At 47.2% G+C, this 19,697-nt stretch overlaps 1 long non-coding RNA gene across 1 annotated transcript in view; it reads left to right on the top strand.

The window, feature by feature from the left end:
* Nucleotides 1–845: 845 nt before the first annotated feature.
* The window catches only part of LOC118227247, a 28,825-nt gene continuing 9,973 nt past the window's right edge, over nt 846–19,697 (top strand). The window contains exon 1 of the long non-coding RNA XR_004765218.1: nt 846–922. This is a non-coding gene — a long non-coding RNA (uncharacterized LOC118227247). The remainder of the gene's footprint in view (nt 923–19,697) is intronic.

Here is a 19,697-nt window from a genome sequence, read left to right as displayed (position 1 = left end):
AGAGAAGGTCTTTGTTCTTCTTCGAGAGATAAAGACACTGCGTCAAAAACCTTGAGCACAAGCCCACGTCTTCCGTCCTATCTCGAGGCAAATGCATGTGTGTCTCTACACCCACTCGCCCGTGTGCAGAACACTGACAATGGGTGATTGTGATGGTGAAAACACCAGAATAATAGCATTCAAATTGATGTTTTTGAAGTCCTTTCCTTTATCAAGGGATTTCTACAATTGTCCTTATATTTATGAGTGAACCGCAAACCTCTACAAACAGCAGTGGCACATTTCCTTTAATATATGTCATCATACTTCCAAACACGTTCCTGAGACACTTCTACTTGTTTTTTATGCATTTTTCTTTTCCACTAAATTACACCTTTATTATTTTAATGTAAAAAGTGGCGTAAGTCTCTCTGGATAAGCGCATCCTCTAAATGCCTGTAATGTATTTATATTAATGTCTTTGCATTGTTATGGCTTCTTTGAAGTGACGTAGTTTACATACTCGACTGTACAGTAATGGGAAATTATCCTGGCAGTCAAAGCAGAGGATCGTAGCCTCTGTTGCAGTTGCCACATCTCAGTTGGAGCCATACGATTTACCAGATATTCCAGATATTCGCCCAATGCATGCTGGGTGCCTATCCCAGCGTGCAATGGGCGAGAGGCAGGAATACACCCTGGAGAGGCCACCAGTCTATCGCAGGGTACAGGAACTTCAGTCGTTCCGTTACTACAGAGGTGAGACTCTCGCTGCTCGCCTGCAACTGGTCACATGGGATCTCTTGAAAGGGTTACAAACTCATTTCTCTGTGCTGTTGTTTTCCAGGAGTGTTAAAACGGCAGAGTGGGATGCCCGTCCTCCACAGACTGCGGGAGCTCTCAGGGGGGGGGGATCTGGAGCCCTGAGTCACCGGGCCCTCAGGTAAGACCTGACCAGCCTCCTCTGCTGATGGTTCTGCAGCTGCGATGATTGGCAGCTGCGGGGATATCTTTCAAAATGAAGTCAGGCTGAGGAAGAGTGAGCTCTGGGGATCAGACGTACCTGTGACAGTCGAGCACCAGAGGCCCGGCATTCCTGAGCTCTGCGTGACGCTGAGGCATCTGCGTGGTGGGCGGGGCCTATGACACACGTCTGTGGTGCAGGTTGCTATGGGGGAGGGGGTGGGGGGGGTCAGGTTGGTGTAATGGGGAAAATGATACTGGGGACAGACAGTTCGTAAACAGGACCCAGACAGCCTCCGCTCATTTGGGCACACAGTCGCAAACCCGCTAACCAATCTAGGACACCGGAAAAAAACCGGCCCTTCTGACGAGTAAACGCCAGGAAGCGCGGGTTCTTCTCACTTCCTCTGTTTGCGCACCAGCTCCAAAACACAGTGCAATATTTATATTAGTCTGAATTTGTGCGAAGCGCTCGCAAACCCAAAATAAAACACTTTTATTTAAGACCACGGTGACACGACAGCAACAATGACTGCAAAGAACACATTTTATGAAAAGGCCTACTGATGAGGACTCTGGAAATGTGGCTCATTTATTAATGTTCATATTTAAAATGGAGGCCTGATGTTTTTGGGCCCATCTGAATAAATAGTCTCCATAATAATAAATAGACCTTTCCGTAATGGAACTGCACAGAACAGGCAGTTCTCACAGGCAAATTAGCAATGGCTTAATGGATTCTTAGAGGAAGCCTTTCATGTAATTGAAAATGCACATTTTGGGAGTAGTTAGCAAGATCAAAAGTTACTGTGGCAACAGAGTGCTTTGTTCTAACTTTAAAAGTGAAATTTTTTACAAGAAAAGGACATGAAAGAATATTTCCAAGACATTATTTACTGAAAGATGTAAACATCTATTTTAAAATTAGAGTCAATTTTATATACTGAAATGAGTGTCTTTGATAAAGAAATATAGGGCAATCTGAAGTCAACATTGTGTGAATTATCATGTTTATCCTGGAAGCTGAATTTGGTGGAGTACAGAACAGTTGCCAAAGCAGACTAAGAAACATGGTTGCACCGCTTGTGGCGAGCACTACAAAAATCACTGATCATTTTTAAATATCAGTGATTTTCTGACAAATACGGATTTGTATAAACTGCACCAAAACTTTCTCTCTGTGCAGATCTGCTGTTTTTGGCGTAAAAAAGCACGATGAAGCAGCTTTATTTCCTTCGCTGAAGTGACATCACCGGATGAGCAAGTGCCTTCAGTGGTGACAGAAAAGCTGGTGCAGATTAGACTAAATTCTCTCGAGTCTGTTTCTGAAGTCACAGACACAGTCTGACAGCGTCCTGTCAGTCCTTCGCGTTTGAAGACCTGGGACATGGGGGGGGGGGAGGCCTCAGGAACAGGGAGTCCCGTTTGTTCGCTGGATTGTGCCGTCCCGCCGAGTTCGGAAGAGCCTGCAGCATTCCGTGCGGCTGCCAGAACGCATTCCGGCAACGTCCTCCCGGTTTACTTTGGAGGGCAACGCAGGCGAACGCTGGAAGAGCGCGACGCAGGCGGGCCCGGCGTCTCTGACACAGCCTCTCACCAGACACTCGCCTCACACCGCTGCGTTCATCAACCCTCGACATGTCTCTCCGCGGATAAAGCCGGGATTCAAACCCGTGTCTCCCTTTGCAGCGTTCTGATTGGCTTTGGCTTTGTTGTGTGATTGTTTAGTTGCCTACTGCCCACCCAGCCAACAGAGGGTTAAACTAGGTTACTGGCTGGTCTAGGATTCAGTGGGATGAGTGCTCTCTGTGCCCCCTTGAACACTGAGTGCCAAATTTGGGCTCTTTTAGGGTAAAGTGCCATCTAGTGGAGGGAGAGATTATGCAAAAATCTGAGGATCTGAAGCAGTGGTGCACAACTCTACTCCTGGAGATCTGTTCTGCATTCTGGGTTATGTTCCAACCAGTTATTTTGATTTTATTTGTCTGACATCTTTGTAAACTACGCTAATTAAGTGCAGTAAAATCTTTGGGATGCACTTGCAGTTTGCAGCTGTAACTGGTGCTTATACAAATGTCAGATCAAGATATGATTGAATTAATTAAATATTTGAGAGTAGTGGTTGGCACAAAATCCTGAAATGGATCAGCCCTTGTTAAAATTTATGATGCTCTGGGGTGAAGATTATGTTGCACTAGATTATAATTTCAGATGACATTTCACATTCTGCAGGCACTGTTAGTGGCCTCGCTGATGGATGCCCTGGCTGCTTAATATAGATGTAAGTGATAGATTGGTCCCGTGAGAAAACAGAAATAATCTGAAGGTGGAGTAAGTCTCGTAATGGCTGTGGTGTTCCCCTCTGATGGCCATTCTCCGGCAGCACCAGGTCTTCTGAGGATTGACTGATGGGCAGAGGGTCTGTCTTGTGGAAAAGCAGAAAATCCAATAAGATTTTCCTCGCCCGTTTCTGTTACTCAGAAATGATGGGCATCTTTATAGGCCCACAGAAGGAAAGCTTCATGTTTTTGGACGTTGCCCCCCCCCCCCCCTCCCCATTTTAAAAACACAAGGTGAAGCTGTTTGCATCGTGGCTTCCTGGGATCGTCCAATTAAGCTCATTCCCTGGGGTTCACAACTGTGAGGTAAGCGAATGATGAGCTTTTCAGAGAAGCGCTCTGATTGGCCTGTCCCGACACCCTGTCCAATTAGTCTGCCCGAGAGGTACGGAAACCTGACCTGTGAAACGGAGGGCTCGGGCAATTTCTTCTTCCGCGGCCGATTCCGTGCTGAATCGATTACTCTGCGGATTCCTCGAACCGAGAGCCGTGGCTTACCGAGGCCTTTGTTTGGGTTCCGCCGGTAGAAATTTGAGCGTGTGCTGTAAACCTCCGATCCTGGCTATGGTCGAAATCAATTGAAAAAGAGAATTCTTTTTTTTGTTGATGGAAAAAGAAGGCCTTGAAGGAGAGGGTGTGCTGCTCCCTGATTAAAATTTGTGCTGGCTGCTTCTGACTGATTTGTCTGTGTGTGTGTGTATGTGCGCGTGTGCGCGCGCGCGTGTGTGTGTTTTGTTCATGTCCTGATTCCAGGAAGTTTAATTTATATTGTCAACAGAGATAAGTTTTTCATAACCTAACCAACAGTCCTGTGTGATAACCTCGCTTAGAGCACCCATACACTTTCACGGTGCACTTGTATAGCAACATGCAGCGGCCATCATTCTGCACATTACAAACTTAAATGGGCAACAACAGGGTCCTTCCCTATCACAGCCAGCTCTCTGGGTGGAGGTGTTTTACTTTCTGAGCCACATTTTCATGCTACTAATGCAGCCTAGGTGTGCTTCAACCAGTAACCGCTCAGAAGAAATGAAAATCTCATCTATTCATCTTCTTAAAAAATATATTTAAAAAAAAAAATGAATTTCCTGCAGCGAAGGTTCAAATTGATATATTTGGTACGGTGAGAGCAAAGGGCGGTTTGTGATGAATAATTTAAAATGGCGGTAATGAAGGAGAGCTCAGGCGGAGGATCCGACTTCTCCCTGTCCTCTGTTTCCAGGAAGTGCAATCGTGACCCATCGATGGCAGCTCGCTCTGCAGCACAAACCGGCAGATTGGAAACCATTCAGACAGGCTAACACCACCTATGACTGACACCCCTCTCTGGCCTGTAATCACGATATGCAATATAGCAGCGCTCTTCCCCTGCCAGCTGATCCCTTCCCTTTTTTTTTTAATGTATTTTTTTAGGATAGAACTTTTGTGCTGAAAAGATGGAGTATAAAGGTTGACCACCGGGCGGCAGTGTTGAGTTTAGCCTTTAGAAATATCTCTATCTCTTTTATTTGAAACGTGGCAGCCTTATGTACTGTACCATCACGTAATATGGCTGCTTTCCACCCCCGTGAAATAAAAGAAAAGAAGAGATCCACCTTTTCAGTCGTCTCCCACCACACATTGTGAGAGGAATTTAAACCTGGAGCAAAAAGAAGAAGCCTGCTTTCCTCCCGAGTAGAGGTGGTGCGAGAGTCTGATTCTCGTATTCGGCAGATGCGCACTCCTCAGCTTTGGGTAATCGGTCCTCATGCGTCCCGAGGCCTCAGTTCCCGTGCGGCGTACCTGTAGTGTGGAATACGTGGAGCTTTGCTATGACATCACCTCTATTTATGGATATTGCTTGGAGGGGGGAAAAAGAACTATCTGTATGGTCAGACTAGCGATGGAACATTCCGTGGGCATGTGTGTACCGGGGGGGAACGTAGGCTCCTGTGGCATTGGCGCTATCGTTTTATATGCTTCTGAAACGGGTAGCGACGAGGCATCAGTCAGGGCTGTTGTCAGGGAAAGAACTTTGAGGGGTGCATTCTGTCCTGGCTGCTGGAGAGAGAGGCCCAGACATCTCTGCTTTTGAACTGACCTTTAAAAGCACTGATTCACCAGTGATTTAGTGACGTGACTGACTTTTTCAAGTTCTACATGGCTATAGACACTGACTGCACAGCTGAACTTAGTTGTAGTGCCCTCCAATGTTCCATCTGCAAGGCTTAAAATAACCAAAAAAAAAAACCTGTGTCTTGACTATGGAATGCTTCACCTGAGGTCAATATAAATACATGGAAGCGTGCATGGTTTCACATCTCATTTTAACATTGTGTGCTTTGCTTTACTTTAAATGTTAATTTTTCCCTTTACATCATAAATGTAATTATTAAATGCTTTGAATGTTTCAGTGTTTCAGCATTTGAGTTAGAGTTTTTAGAAAATCCCTTTGTGCAGACTAGCAGACAAGTGCTGTATAAAGAGAGTAAAGAAGAAAAACCCATCAAATTGTGCTCAATTTTAATAATATACGTATATTACATCATGCTGGAAGGAGCCTAGGCCAATGGTGTGGTGTTTGGGCCAGAAACAGGACAGTTAAACTGGGGCTTCACGGCACAGTCACCAGTTCCAGGTCAGCCGAATTCGGCAGCAGGCTCTTGAGCCGAAGTTGACTGATATCTCAGTTCTGCAGTTCCCAAGGTCTTGGCTGCAACTATCAGTTCTGTGAATGCCTTTGGCTGCCCAGTTACCAGCCTGGAATCAGAACCAGCTCAAGGACTTCAAGTAATACTGTCTGGCTAGCCAATCGCTTCCAGTTTCAAGGATAATTCATTATGGAAAGACTCATCATGACTAACTTGAAATTGATGCGTAATGTCTAACATAACTGCTGTTACATGGACAAGAAAGAGTTACTGTGATCAAATCCACCCACTCCAGGCTATTAAGCAGAGCAGAGGGTTTTTTAATTTTTTTTTTTAGATGATTTCCCCCTTTTCTCCCAATTAGGAAAGCCCAATTACATTTACAAGCTGTGCTAATTTCTAAATTTTTCTGCGTCAGTTCGAGAGGTACGCTCGAGTGACATCTTCGTTTCGCTCTGCGGTCCGCCAGTTGCGCAGGTGTGAGTCAGAGCGTTCAGCTTGAGTAAACGCTCGGGCGGGTGATCGGCTGACCAGCAGGGGTCACTGGTGAGCGATGAAACACGGTCACCCCCACTGGTGAGAGTCTCTCCTTTTTTTTTCCCCCTTTGTGGAAGTATGTGCATGCATGAAGGCTTCAAGAGGTCTGACCTTTCCGTATATTGTGTATGGTTAGGTGCATGTACACATACGTGTGTATGTGTAAATTGCTCCCAGTGGAATTAATACACTTGTATTACCTCCTGTCCTGTCACACATTCTCCAGATTTGGCAACCACACAAGAAGCCAGAAACTAATTACAAAGGGCCCTCCTACACCTTTCTACCCTCAGCATAATTATGTTCCCTTGAGTTATTACGTTTAGGATGGATTAGAGAAGTTGGGCTGAAATTCATGGATAGGAAGAACAGTCAGGGGTAAGACCTGGCAATTCATTTTTGTCTCCTGTAGGAGACGTGAGTCTCTGGTCTTAATCTCAAGAGCCATATGTTCTGCTTTGCTGAAACCAACACTACAAGCGACATTCAGTAAAATTCAGCAAATTGTATTATTTTTGAAAATATTTTCACTGCAACATGTTTCAATTTAGACAAACTAGAATCAGTGAAATCACACAGAGATGAAATTGCAATTCAAAAACTGCAATGCAATAAAACAGGCACTATTGTTTGGTATTGAGGTGTTTTGAAAACCCCCTGATTTTGATGACACGTGTTAGACAGACATGTTAGCCATGTGACCCAGGGCAGCCAAAAGTGACTCAACCACCCATAAGGCCAGAGCAGGCTCTGGGTCTGGTCTTTCTCATCGCTATGGTAACGGGACCGATCAGCGCTGGTTGCCATGGAGCACTTTTACCAACTGTCCCCACCAGACCCAGCAAAGCCCCACAGGGCATTGCAGAATTGGTGCTCCTGTTTGAACTGCCAGGGATGATGCTGGAACTTGCTGGGATAACAATGTTTCATCATGCACTAGTGCCCTCTGCTGGTCAGTCGGGCGGTTGCGTTTCGTCCGTTGTGCTGCTCGCTAGGGGTCTTCCTCCGACTCCTGTCTGTGTGAGGGAGGCCAACTGGTCGATTGCAGCATGATAAGGCAACTGGCAATAAAGGCATAAGCTTTGGAGGGGAGCGCACGGTTGTCTTCAGCCCTCCAAACTGAATTGACTGTTGCAGTGTGGGAATTCCGCATTGTTCCTATATGCACTGGGCTGTGGCCAGCAGGGGTCGCTGTTGTGCACAGAGCAAATGACTTGAAGTTATTCAGTGGTTTGAACTGACAGTTGAATGATTCAATGAGTGGTCTTAGAAAGCTAGGGAAATCTGAAAGCGTTGTATTTCAAACTGGTTAAGAGTGCAATGTTTATATAATTACAACACCAACAACACTATTATTATTATTATTATTACTAATATTTCATTATAATTGTTATGATAAAAGTAATTGAAACGTGACGTAAATATAATTTTCATTATGTATTTATCGGTGACGTCCCCCGCGGTGTCCTTTGAAATCCCCGTCTGGTGGAGTGTTCTTTTTTGTGGTTATTTTTATCCCACGAGGAAGAAGACGCGGCGTAACCCTTCGCTTCCGTAAACAGCACAGTCCAGTGCCTTCTAATTCCAGGCTGCCTCTGTCTCATCTCTCCTCCTCTCTGAGTTTCAGACAGACGCATTGCTGAAGTCGAGGCGTGAGGAGAGGACCTTATCGACAATTTCGGAGAGTCACTTCCTTTCCTTAGACGCTCATCGATGTCTGACTAGCTAAAATGACAATTTATCTGTTCAGCGATGCATCCCACTGCCCAGAATCAAATCCAGTCTGTGCCAAACTGTAGGAGTCCCAGGTAGAAACTCATAATTATTCAGAGTACCACCGTTTGGAATGAGGGTTTCAGTCCGAATGGAAAGGGTTAGATATATCCAGGTATTTTGAAGCAATACAGGAATAAAATTTATGCAACAAAAAAACCCCAATATATTTTACATTTTTATCAATTCCAAACATTATAAATAATATTTATGGTTAATTGTCATTTATCTCTGCTAGATCACATTTAACAATGCAAGTGTCGTTTGTGATATAGATGTGATTTATATCTTTTAAAAAATCATCTATCACAAAGGCCTGGGGGGCATAAATCATGTTTGTGGAAAAATTGAAAAGAAACAAGGTCTTCATACAGTAGATGGTATTTATTGTCTTGAACTGATATTCTCAATTATTTTTAATCTTTATCTTATTATGTTCAAAGACACCATATGGGCAAAAAGACATGAGGTACAGATGTCCACAGTACAAAATACAGATGATGAACAACAAACGGAAGTACAAAAAAAGTACAAAACTTGAACCAAATGTACATGATTTAGTCACCAATCATGAAATACGTCTCTCAAAAAACCTATTTTACTAAAAGTTTAGAATGATTCAATTTCACCCAAATCGAACACAAAGGACTGGAAGGAGACTGGACTTGGTATAAGCACTTCCGTTGAGATATGATGTCATCAACGGGCATTTTACCTAGCAACACTTTCAACAGAGTAACAGCTGTGTGTGTGTGTTCATCACGCCCACGCCATTTAAAAAGAGTAAGTAGGGCAAACGGATAAAGACAAAAACAAATGAGTTTGTTAAAGCAAACAGGACAGAGGATTTATGGATTAAATTCTACAATTCTGTGAGAGAACCTGCTCCAAAGACAAACCGTGGCTTCAACAGATTCCATTTAGACATTATTTCCTCATCTCTGACATATGGCACATACTCAAAATTAACATGCTGGATCTCTCTGGAACATTCCAACAAAAAGCAGAAATGAATTGGTAGTCGCAGCACACGGGGGTCAGAGAGAACCAGGGATTGTGGGTAAACTCGCTTTCACTGTCTTCGAACCGAGCGCTCGGAGATGGAAGCAACCACCGGCACATCAGAATGCCATATGCCACAGTACCATTAGGCAGGCATGGGACTCAGATTTTTTGGAAAACTTTACAAGAATCCAGTTGCACACTAATGGAAGACAGACTGATATAAAATGTCCAAGCCTATAAAAAAAGAAAAAAAAACAGCAGAGTAGCAGAGATACAGTTTTAAGCTCTGATGGTTTAATGCATTCATTTTTATTTTATTTATTTTTTTTTGGGTGGATGCCCAGGAGAAGTTTAGATAGACTGAAAGCCACATGCCTCCCTTCACCTGAGAAGAGGCTTGTGTATGCGTTGTACTCGCTGAATGAGACACATCATGTCAGCTGTGATAGCAGGAAGTTTAAAAAAAAAAAAATTATTGCCAGAGTGTTATAGAACAGGGGATCTTTCATGTTTCATAAATTACAGACTGTGAATCAAATAAACCTGGTTTTCTAGAGGAAAGAAAAACGTGTGGTTTACATATGGTATATAGGTGTGACATAGATCTATGGTATACTTTCATTAAACAGTGGTGTTGTGTGAAAGCATATTATTTCTGGGCTATTTTATATATTTTGCATGCATTCTTGATACTACTCATATACTAGTATTTAATCATTTAATTGATGTAAGACTGAAATTAATTGACTGGCCTGCACAGAGCCCTGACCTCAACCCCATCCAACAACATTGGGATCAATTGGAAAGCCAACTGCGAACCAGGCCTAATAACCCAATCAGAGCCAGACCTCACTAATGCCCTTCTGCCCATAATGTCTGATGAGATATTGCATGTCAGGTGTCCACATACGTTTGGCCATGTAGTGTAAATGCCAAATGTATAAATACTTCAGTGAAATACAGTATTTCTGCTGTGTGAAGATGTTCTGATTCAGAACACATGTTCTGAAAATAAAGCTAATGTTTATGTCTATGGCATGAAAGCCTTAATAGTAGCTATAATGCACAGCGTTTTGCAACAGTAATGGAAGATGCCTGTGTGCGTAAAAAGGTGACGGCAATGCTAACTTGTCACATGTCGATGCTAGCATGTCTCACAGGAAGCCCTTTCATCTCTGTAGCATTATTGCCATTTTGTTCTGACATATTTAGTAAGTACTTTTTTGGTGATATAATAGTATTGCTATATGCATATTGTGCCCTGGAACAAGCTGTTCTAATGTTTAATATTTATTTATTTATGTGACAAGGACAGTGCGTAATAAATATATTGCAGCAGATTTAGCTAAACGCTCATTTCCATCTGTTGTCCCTGATAGTGCTTCAGCAGCATAATGTATGAAGTTACTGTTCACCAGTTCTCAGCGCTGGCCTTTTCATTTCAACATCTGCAGCTCCCACCTCCCACAGGTGTTTAAAGACATGTGCATGTGCGTGCATGCACATGCAGAAATCAATGCACACACATGAATGTGCACACACAATTATGCACACACACACATAGACACACAGAACCATGCACATGCAGAAATCCATGCACACACACAGAACCATGCACATGCAGAAATCCATGCACACACAATCATGCACACACACAGAACCATGCACATGCAAAAATCCATGCTCACACATGATCGTGCACTCACACAGTCATGCACACACACAGAACAATGCACATGCATGTACCTGTGTACACACAACCATACACGCAAACAATCATGCACATGCATGCACACACATACACACACACGCACACTCACACTCCCAGAGAGAACCATGCATGTGCATGCACTTGTATACATGCAATCATGCATACACATGCACATGCTCACACACAATGATACACACACACAACCACTCACTCACATGCACATGCACACACAACGATGCACCCACACAACCATACACATGCACACACAGACACACACACACACACAACCACACACACACACACACACACACACACACACACACACACACACACACACACACACACACACACACACACACACAACCATACACATGCACACACAGACACACACACACACACACACACACACACACACCCCCAGAAAGCATCTCCCGTGCTGTAGGGATCTCCTTCTGCCACCAGAGCCTTTCATCAAAATGTTAGAGTCATAAATAATTAGGAGAGGAGCACAGGCCTGGGTCTCTGAGAGAGGTGCTTTGTTCCCCTGCACCCACACCTCACGCCCCCGCACCCCCCGCACTCGTGCCCACGGCCCGTCACCTCAAATGCCACCTGAGAGACTGAGGAGCTGCCCACGCAGAACAGGGCAGGGAGGGGGAGGCGGGGTGACTGATCCTAAAAAAAAAAAAAACCCTGCAAAGGGCATCATCTGATAAGATCACCGTCTCGGAAAAGACGAACCAGTCCATCACGGCCGAGGCCTGCAATGCCAGATGAAGCTCAAATACATTTGCCCTACAGCACAGCCCTACCGCACAGCCCTACAGCACAGCCCTACCGCACAGCCCTACCGCACAGCCCTACCGCACAGCCCTACCGCACCACACAGCCCTACCGCACAGCTCTACCGCACAGCCCTACCGCACAGCTCTACCACACCGCACAGCCCTACCACACAGCCCTACCGCACAGCTCTACCGCACAGCCCTACCACACAGCCCTACCGCACAGCCCTACCGCACAGCTCTACCGCACAGCCCTACCGCACAGCCCTACCGCACAGCCCTACCGCACAGCTCTACCACACCGCACAGCCCTACCACACAGCCCTACCGCACAGCTCTACCGCACAGCCCTACCACACCGCACAGCCCTACCGCACAGCCCTACCGCACAGCCCTACCACACCGCACAGCCCTACCGCACAGCTCTACCGCACAGCCCTACCGCACCACACAGCCCTACCGCACAGCTCTACCACACAGCCCTACCGCACATCTCTACCGCACAGCCCTACCACACCGCACAGCTCTACCGCACAGCCCTACCGCACAGCTCTACCGCACAGCTCTACCGCACAGCCCTACCGCACCGCCCTACCGCACAGCCCTACCACACAGCCCTACCGCACAGCCCTACCGCACCGCACAGCCCTACCACACAGCCCTACCGCACAGCCCTACCGCACCACACAGCTCTACCGCACAGCCCTACCGCACCACACAGCCCTACCGCACAGCTCTACCGCACAGCCCTACCGCACAGCCCTACCGCACAGCCCTACCACACAGCTCTACCGCACAGCTCTACCGCACAGCCCTACCGCACCACACAGCCCTACCGCACAGCTCTACCACACAGCCCTACCGCACAGCCCTACCGCACCACACAGCCCTACCGCACAGCTCTACCACACAGCCCTACCGCACAGCCCTACCGCACCACACAGCCCTACCACACAGCCCTACCGCACAGCCCTACCGCACAGCCCTACCGCACCGCACAGCCCTACCGCACAGCCCTACCACACTGCACAGCCCTACCGCACAGCTCTACCGCACAGCCCTACCGCACAGCCCTACCGCACAGCCCTACCGCACAGCTCTACCACACCGCACAGCTCTACCACACAGCCCTACCGCACAGCCCTACCACACAGCCCTACCGCACAGCCCTACCGCACAGCCCTACCACACAGCTCTACCGCACAGCTCTACCGCACAGCCCTACCGCACCACACAGCCCTACCGCACAGCTCTACCACACAGCCCTACCGCACAGCCCTACCGCACCACACAGCCCTACCGCACAGCTCTACCACACAGCCCTACCGCACAGCCCTACCGCACCACACAGCCCTACCACACAGCCCTACCGCACAGCCCTACCGCACAGCCCTACCGCACAGCCCTACCGCACCGCACAGCCCTACCGCACAGCCCTACCACACTGCACAGCCCTACCGCACAGCTCTACCGCACAGCCCTACCGCACAGCCCTACCGCACAGCCCTACCGCACAGCTCTACCACACCGCACAGCTCTACCACACCGCACAAACCTACCGCACAGCCCTACCACACAGCTCTACCTCACCGCACAGCCCTACCACACAGCTCTACCACACCGCACAGCTCTACCGCACAGCCCTACCGCACCACACAGCCCTAACGCACAGCCCTACCACACCGCACAGCTCTACCGCACCGCACAGCTCTACCGCACCGCACAGCCCTACCGCACAGCTCCACCACACCGCACAGCCCTACCACACAGCTCTACCACACCGCACAGCTCCACCGCACCGCACAGCCCTACCACACAGCTCTACCGCACAGCCCTACCGCACAGCCCTACCACACAGCCCTACCACACCGCACAGCCCTACCACACAGCCCTACCGCACAGCTCTACCACACCGCACAGCCCTACCACACAGCCCTACCGCACAGCCCTACCGCACAGCTCTACCGCACAGCCCTACCGCACAGCCCTACCACACAGCCCTACCGCACAGCTCCACCACACCGCACAGCCCTACCACACAGCTCTACCACACCGCACAGCTCCACCGCACAGCCCTACCGCACAGCCCTACCGCACAGCTCTACCGCACAGCCCTACCGCACAGCCCTACCGCACAGCCTCGCTGAATGTCAGCAGCTGTCGGGATGAGTCACCGATGAATGTTTAATCAAAGGCTCGGGGCGTGGGGTGAGGGGCGAGGGGCGAGGGCTGGGGGGGGGGGGTAGAGGGGGATGACGGGGTCTGTGGCTTGGTGACATTCTCCGAGCGACTAGGTGTGTGTGGCGTGATTACCAGCTCGGCCAATCGTACCGCGTGGGAACGGTAGGGGGAAATTCGGGATTTATCCGAATACACTCCAGGCATTCGGATTTCAGATCAAAAGTTGAGTACGAGACAAAAGTAAAGACTATCGGCTTTTATTTCATTTACATGTTGAATCCCTGTGCACTAAGCCCATGCTTTTGGAGGGCATGTGTGCCAGTACCACACTATTCATGCACTCATTCATTCATTCATTCATTCATTGATGGAGAATTCATGATTTACTCAAGGATTTACCTGATTTAGCTGAGGTTTGGTCCAGGTAGCCAGGTCTTAATATGGAGCCCCTGTTTTGGTGGAAAATACCCTCGCTTTATTGGTTCTCCTGTTTAACACACATCCTCACTTGTCCCTCTTTCCCGTTCCATTTAAAGGGTATCTTGAGCCCGCTCTTAAAGCTCTTAATGGCTGGTACACGTGCTAAACTAATTGGGAAAATGGTTGCTGTGGATAAAGCGTGCTCCAGCGACAGCTCAGATAAGAGGCGGGCTGAAGACGCAGCCGTGGCTCTCATCCCGAGCGCCGGTGGAGAGCATGCTGGTCTATATTTGTCCTACGCTGAAGAGGGGCCACTGCGACAATTAGAGAAAGACTGCAGACGTGATCAGGCATCCCTTTGCATTAGATAAGCGTGTTTTGGCTGCTGTGTCTGGGCTGCAGCAGGAGTTTTATTAGAGTTTCATTCTGGGTTTCTTTTTCTCACAGAAGCATCCAGGTGTCCTTTAACGAGACTCTGGATCGTGACGGTCACTCAGGTGTTAAGTCGCGGTGCGGGAGTTCGTTTTTTTTGTTGTTGTATTAGGCAGGCGAATGAAGGACAGGGTAGTAGCAGCGGGACGGGGGGCCAGCTGCTAAAACAAGGAGAGCGGGGCGTCGGAGGATGAAGCCTAACGTCGCCTCATTTCCGGGTCCACCTGTTCCCCGGTGGCCTGGGTCATTTCAGGACGAGGCCCAGTGATGAGCTGTAACGAACCGTCCTCCTGCTCTAGACGTGACCGTCCAATGGCACGCTAGGAAAATATTTTCTTTTGAAAGAGCGTTTGCATACCGGGCAACTATTTGAATGCAGTTATGAAATAATTTTAACCATTATTTGATGCTTAATAATACATAGCAACTGCTGAAAATGTTGAATAAAATATAATGCATATAAAACTCACAGCTTCATATGCCGACTGGGGGGGTGTGCTTCTGAGAGCTGCTCCATGTTTGAATCACTCGCTCTGATTCATCCCAAGATCATGCGGTCAAAAGCCTGAGTGGTCTTTAGTTTTTAACTTTCAGTTTTTATTGTACTTTGAATCTTTTTCAGCTGAGGTCATATCAGGGCACATTAAAGAAAATTAAAGGATTGAATAGAAAGACTGTCGACACTTTAAAAAAAAAAATGGAAACGGAAATAGCCTTCAGTTTTTGCTGCTTTACACTCTTGACGCAATATCACTTTTATCGACAGGCTATAGATTCAGCCCTACCTTGTTTGTCATAAAAAAATATATTGATTGAGGATATCTACAGTTCATGTGCTTTGTGTGACCCAGAATGATGTATAACGATCAGATAATTGCAGACGGAATGTAAATATTGTCCAATTCACCATTACGAGAACATTGTACATTTCAGACATTTTGGCAGATGCTCCTAATGGTATACAAAAGGGGGGGTTAAGGTAAGCACCATATGGAGGTGGGTTTAAGGTAGTAATTCATTATAAACCACCACTGTATTCCTTTCCTCAATTATTCAGACCACACATTACATTTTGTCGGGACCACCGGTCGAAAATCGAATGTCTGGCAACCCTGCATGCAGCATCCCTCATTTGCTGGCTGATGGCTGGCTGGCCGAGACAGCGACTCTCACGATAATCATGTTTTAACAGTAGGGTTGCCAGATGTACAGTTTTTCAGTTTTTTTTTTGGACTGGAAATGTCCGGACTTCAAATTATTTGTACGTGTCCAGTTCATAGTCATGTCCAGACAATATAATGTCCGGTCTGCTTAATTGATGGAGGAATTGATTTGTATCTCAGTCACCCCCTAGTCTGTGATACATTCTGATAGAACCCCCCTTCCTCAGTCTGCCATCAGTTTCCACAGCATCCAGCTTTGATTTTAATTTTAAATCTGGCAACCCTATTTACCTGTAGAGAGTAGAGAAGGTAGTGGAATGGTCACAGTCGTTGAAACATGCACGCCCAGTCTTCATAGTCATATATACCCAGATTCGGCTTGACACATTAATTACATAGATCAGACTCCAAATTTCTGCAAACAGACTCTGCACGGAAATTCCACACGACTGCTCTCATTGTGAGTTACTGTGTGTGATTAAATAAATCAGACAGGCTTATGTAATATACTGGCAAGCGCAGTGCACTGTATCTGTGGTTATATTGTATTGTATAAATGGGTGTGTGTGCGTGTCAGTGCGACTGTGTGTGTGTGTGTTTATTTATACTGTTCTCGATATTTGCCATTTAATGATTGTCTCCATGGTAAATAGGTTTCAGTGTGGAGACAAAGGGAGATGGGTGTGTGCACTACAACGGAAAAAATAAGGGCAAATCTGTTCTTCAGAATAAAGCTGCAGCATTTCTCCAGGTGGTATTAGACAGTCTGAGTGACTGAATCCCTCGTGTGCCGAACACAGCGTTCCGATCTCGAGGCTAGCGGTGTTAGCCTGTGTGTCCAGCGGTGAGCAGACCTCCCCGACAGGGCCCGTCGCCCGCTCTTCACCTGCTCTTCACCTGCTCTTCACCCGCTCTTCACCCGCTCTTCACCCGCTCTTCACCCGCTCTTCACCTGCTCTTCACCTGCTCTTCACCTGCTCTTCACCTGCTCTTCACCCGCTCTTCACCTGCTCTTCACCCGCTCTTCACCTGCTCTTCACCTGCTCTTCACCTGCTCTTCACCTAGTCTTCACCTGCTCTTCACCTGTCCGACGGCCGTTCGGGTGTCGCCCGTGAAGAGCGGAAAAGGCGGGAAAACGGAAAAGCGTAGTATAATGGGTAAGGAGTTTGTCTCGTAACCTAAAGGTCGCAGGTTCGATTCCCCGGTAGGACACTGCCGTCGTACCCTTGAGCAAAGGCACTTAACCTGCATTGCTCCAGTATATATCCAGCTGTATAATTGGGTACAATGTAACTCGCTCTGGATAAGAGCGTCTGCTAATTGCCTGTAATGTAATGTAATGGAAAAGGCGGGAAAATGGTGGTCGGGTGTAGTGTGAATGAGGTCACTTCCCCGCACTGTTAAACAATAGCATTAGGGCCATTAGCTATTTACAGGGGGAGATGGTGCTAGAGTTATGACGAGTGCTGTTTCAAACAACTGTTGCAAAGACAACCAAACTTACAAAATTTGTCAGACGTGCACACACGCGGGGGTGGGGGAGGAAGCGCTTGTTGGCCGGCCGACAGGAAAGCGAATCTCTTCTTGTTTGTTTTGCTGGGAAGTTTTTTTGAAGATGGAGTGCGTGACACGCGATGATTGTTTTCAGTTATTTCTGAACGACTTGCGCCACGTCTGAGGCTGCGTGTTGGCGGAGGCTAATTGTAGATTTCGGAAAGACCGCAGCTTCGAAGCGCAGACATGTTTGAAGAGACAGCGCTCCCGCGGAGGGATCGGGGGAAAATTTCTCGGCACGTGCGCACCCACTGTCCCTGCTCGTCTCCGATTGGCCCCCGTCTCCGCTCCCACTCGTCTGATGACTCATTCGCCGAAGCGTCTGCTCATCTGCGGGCGCAGATTTCAGGCGAGCGGTCCAGTCCGGCCCGGCCTGGTTTTCTTGCCTATCTCACAGGACCGGGAAAGAGCGGTTCATGTCCGAACGAAGGATTGCTTCATCATCATCATGCCTCCTTTCTGTGGAGTGATTCGACATTCAAGTAAAATGCCACATCAAGTGACTCACCCACACGGGGCTCCAGAACAATGCCTCTATTTCAGTCGCCTGCTGAGCAGCGAGCTGTTACGCAGAGACAGATGTATTCATTGCACACACTGAGCGGTGAGCTGGTGAAGAGAGACAGATGTGTTAATTTGTCTGCTGCCTAATTACCCCCCCCCCCCCCCCCCCCCCCAAAAAAAGGAAGGTTCAAGGATATGATTTTCTTCAGTAAATTAGTCACAAATCTCCAGAATGAAAAATTTTTAAAAAATGGATAAAAAGTTTTGTCATATAATTATCTTTAGTAATGCTGGTTCTAAAACGAACGCAGCAGGAAATGTAATGAGTTTTGTTTTTCTAAAAAGCAAGAGCTGTTGTTTAAATGGTTTCTTTATTTGAGAAGTTATTCTATTAAAATTGCTCATGAAAAGAAAAAAACACTCAGAGTCTTGCCAAAAAAATATGGAAATATGTCTTGAATGTGACCGCATGTAATTTGACAAAGTATTATCACTAAAAATCATTTTTAGTATGTAGTATCATTGTTACAAATGTGCACTGCCCCGGTAAACAACAACCTGGTAAATTGGGTGTGGGTACCTCTGGGTACTCCGGTTTCCTCCCACCTCCCCTCTGCGATAGATTGGCAGCCTGCCCAAGGTGTATTCCTGCCTCTCACCCAATGCTCATCGCTGGGATAGGGTCCAGCACCCCCCGCGACCCTGTCCAGGATAAGCGGGTGTAGATAATGGATGGACCCTGTCCAGGATAAGCGGTTGTAGATCATGGATGGACCCTGTCCAGGATAAGCGGTTGTAGATCATGGATGGACCCTGTCCAGGATAAGTGGGTGTAGATAATGGATGGACCCTGTCCAGGATAAGCGGGTGTAGATAATGGATGGACCCTGTCCAGGATAAGCGGGTGTAGATAATGGATGGACCCTGTCCAGGATAAGCGGGTGTAGATAATGGATGGATGTATTCAAACTGACACTCAGATCGCTGTGCATTACTAAATGGTTGAGTTAGGGCTGCATTTTTCCAGTGAGGTTGTGTGCATAACGCAAGCTCAGGATTTCTGGACCAGCATCCTCCGCTCTTTACAAACATTTTGCTTATGAAACCAATGCAGAGGCTTCATGAATTCGGCAGTGGAACAAGGAGCCCTTCACCCCATTTTGACTAACCCCCCCGCCCCCCCCCCCCCCCCATCGCCAACGAGCTGAACACTTTTTACCCAGGCTGCTCCCTGCACAGCGTCTCTCTTTCTGCCTCTTCCCACTAATTATTAAAAGCATACGTTACCAGGGAAACGAGGACCACCACGGACAGTGTTGAGTAAGACTCACGTACACCTAGGTGCGTTCGTGTGAGGCTGATTCCTTTAAACAGGGTAAACCAAAATAAATAAATAAAAAGATAGATAAATAAATAAATGCAGAAAGCGTAATGGGCTATCTGTAGGAGTGAGGTTAATTATTTTGCTCCTCATGTTTTACCGAAAATGCTGCCCTTTAGCCGCTAATAGCTCTCATTTGGTGCCGGGGGGAGGTGACTCAGTCTAAATTAGCGCTAGACGCATGTTCCTCTTCCTTCAATATCCCATCGGAGTTGACATTTAAAGGCACTTGGACACGGCCTCATCCTAAAGCATGTCAGGAGAGCATCTGTCAAACTGCGGCCAATGTAAATACGACCATGACCATATTTTTTTATGAAAAATGCTGGTGGTATC

This window comes from Anguilla anguilla, chromosome 5 (genome assembly GCF_013347855.1).
Source record: "Anguilla anguilla isolate fAngAng1 chromosome 5, fAngAng1.pri, whole genome shotgun sequence".
Lineage (NCBI taxonomy): Eukaryota > Metazoa > Chordata > Actinopteri > Anguilliformes > Anguillidae > Anguilla > Anguilla anguilla.
Note: the sequence above shows the minus strand (reverse complement) of the source record. Positions and strands in the feature narration are given on the sequence as shown.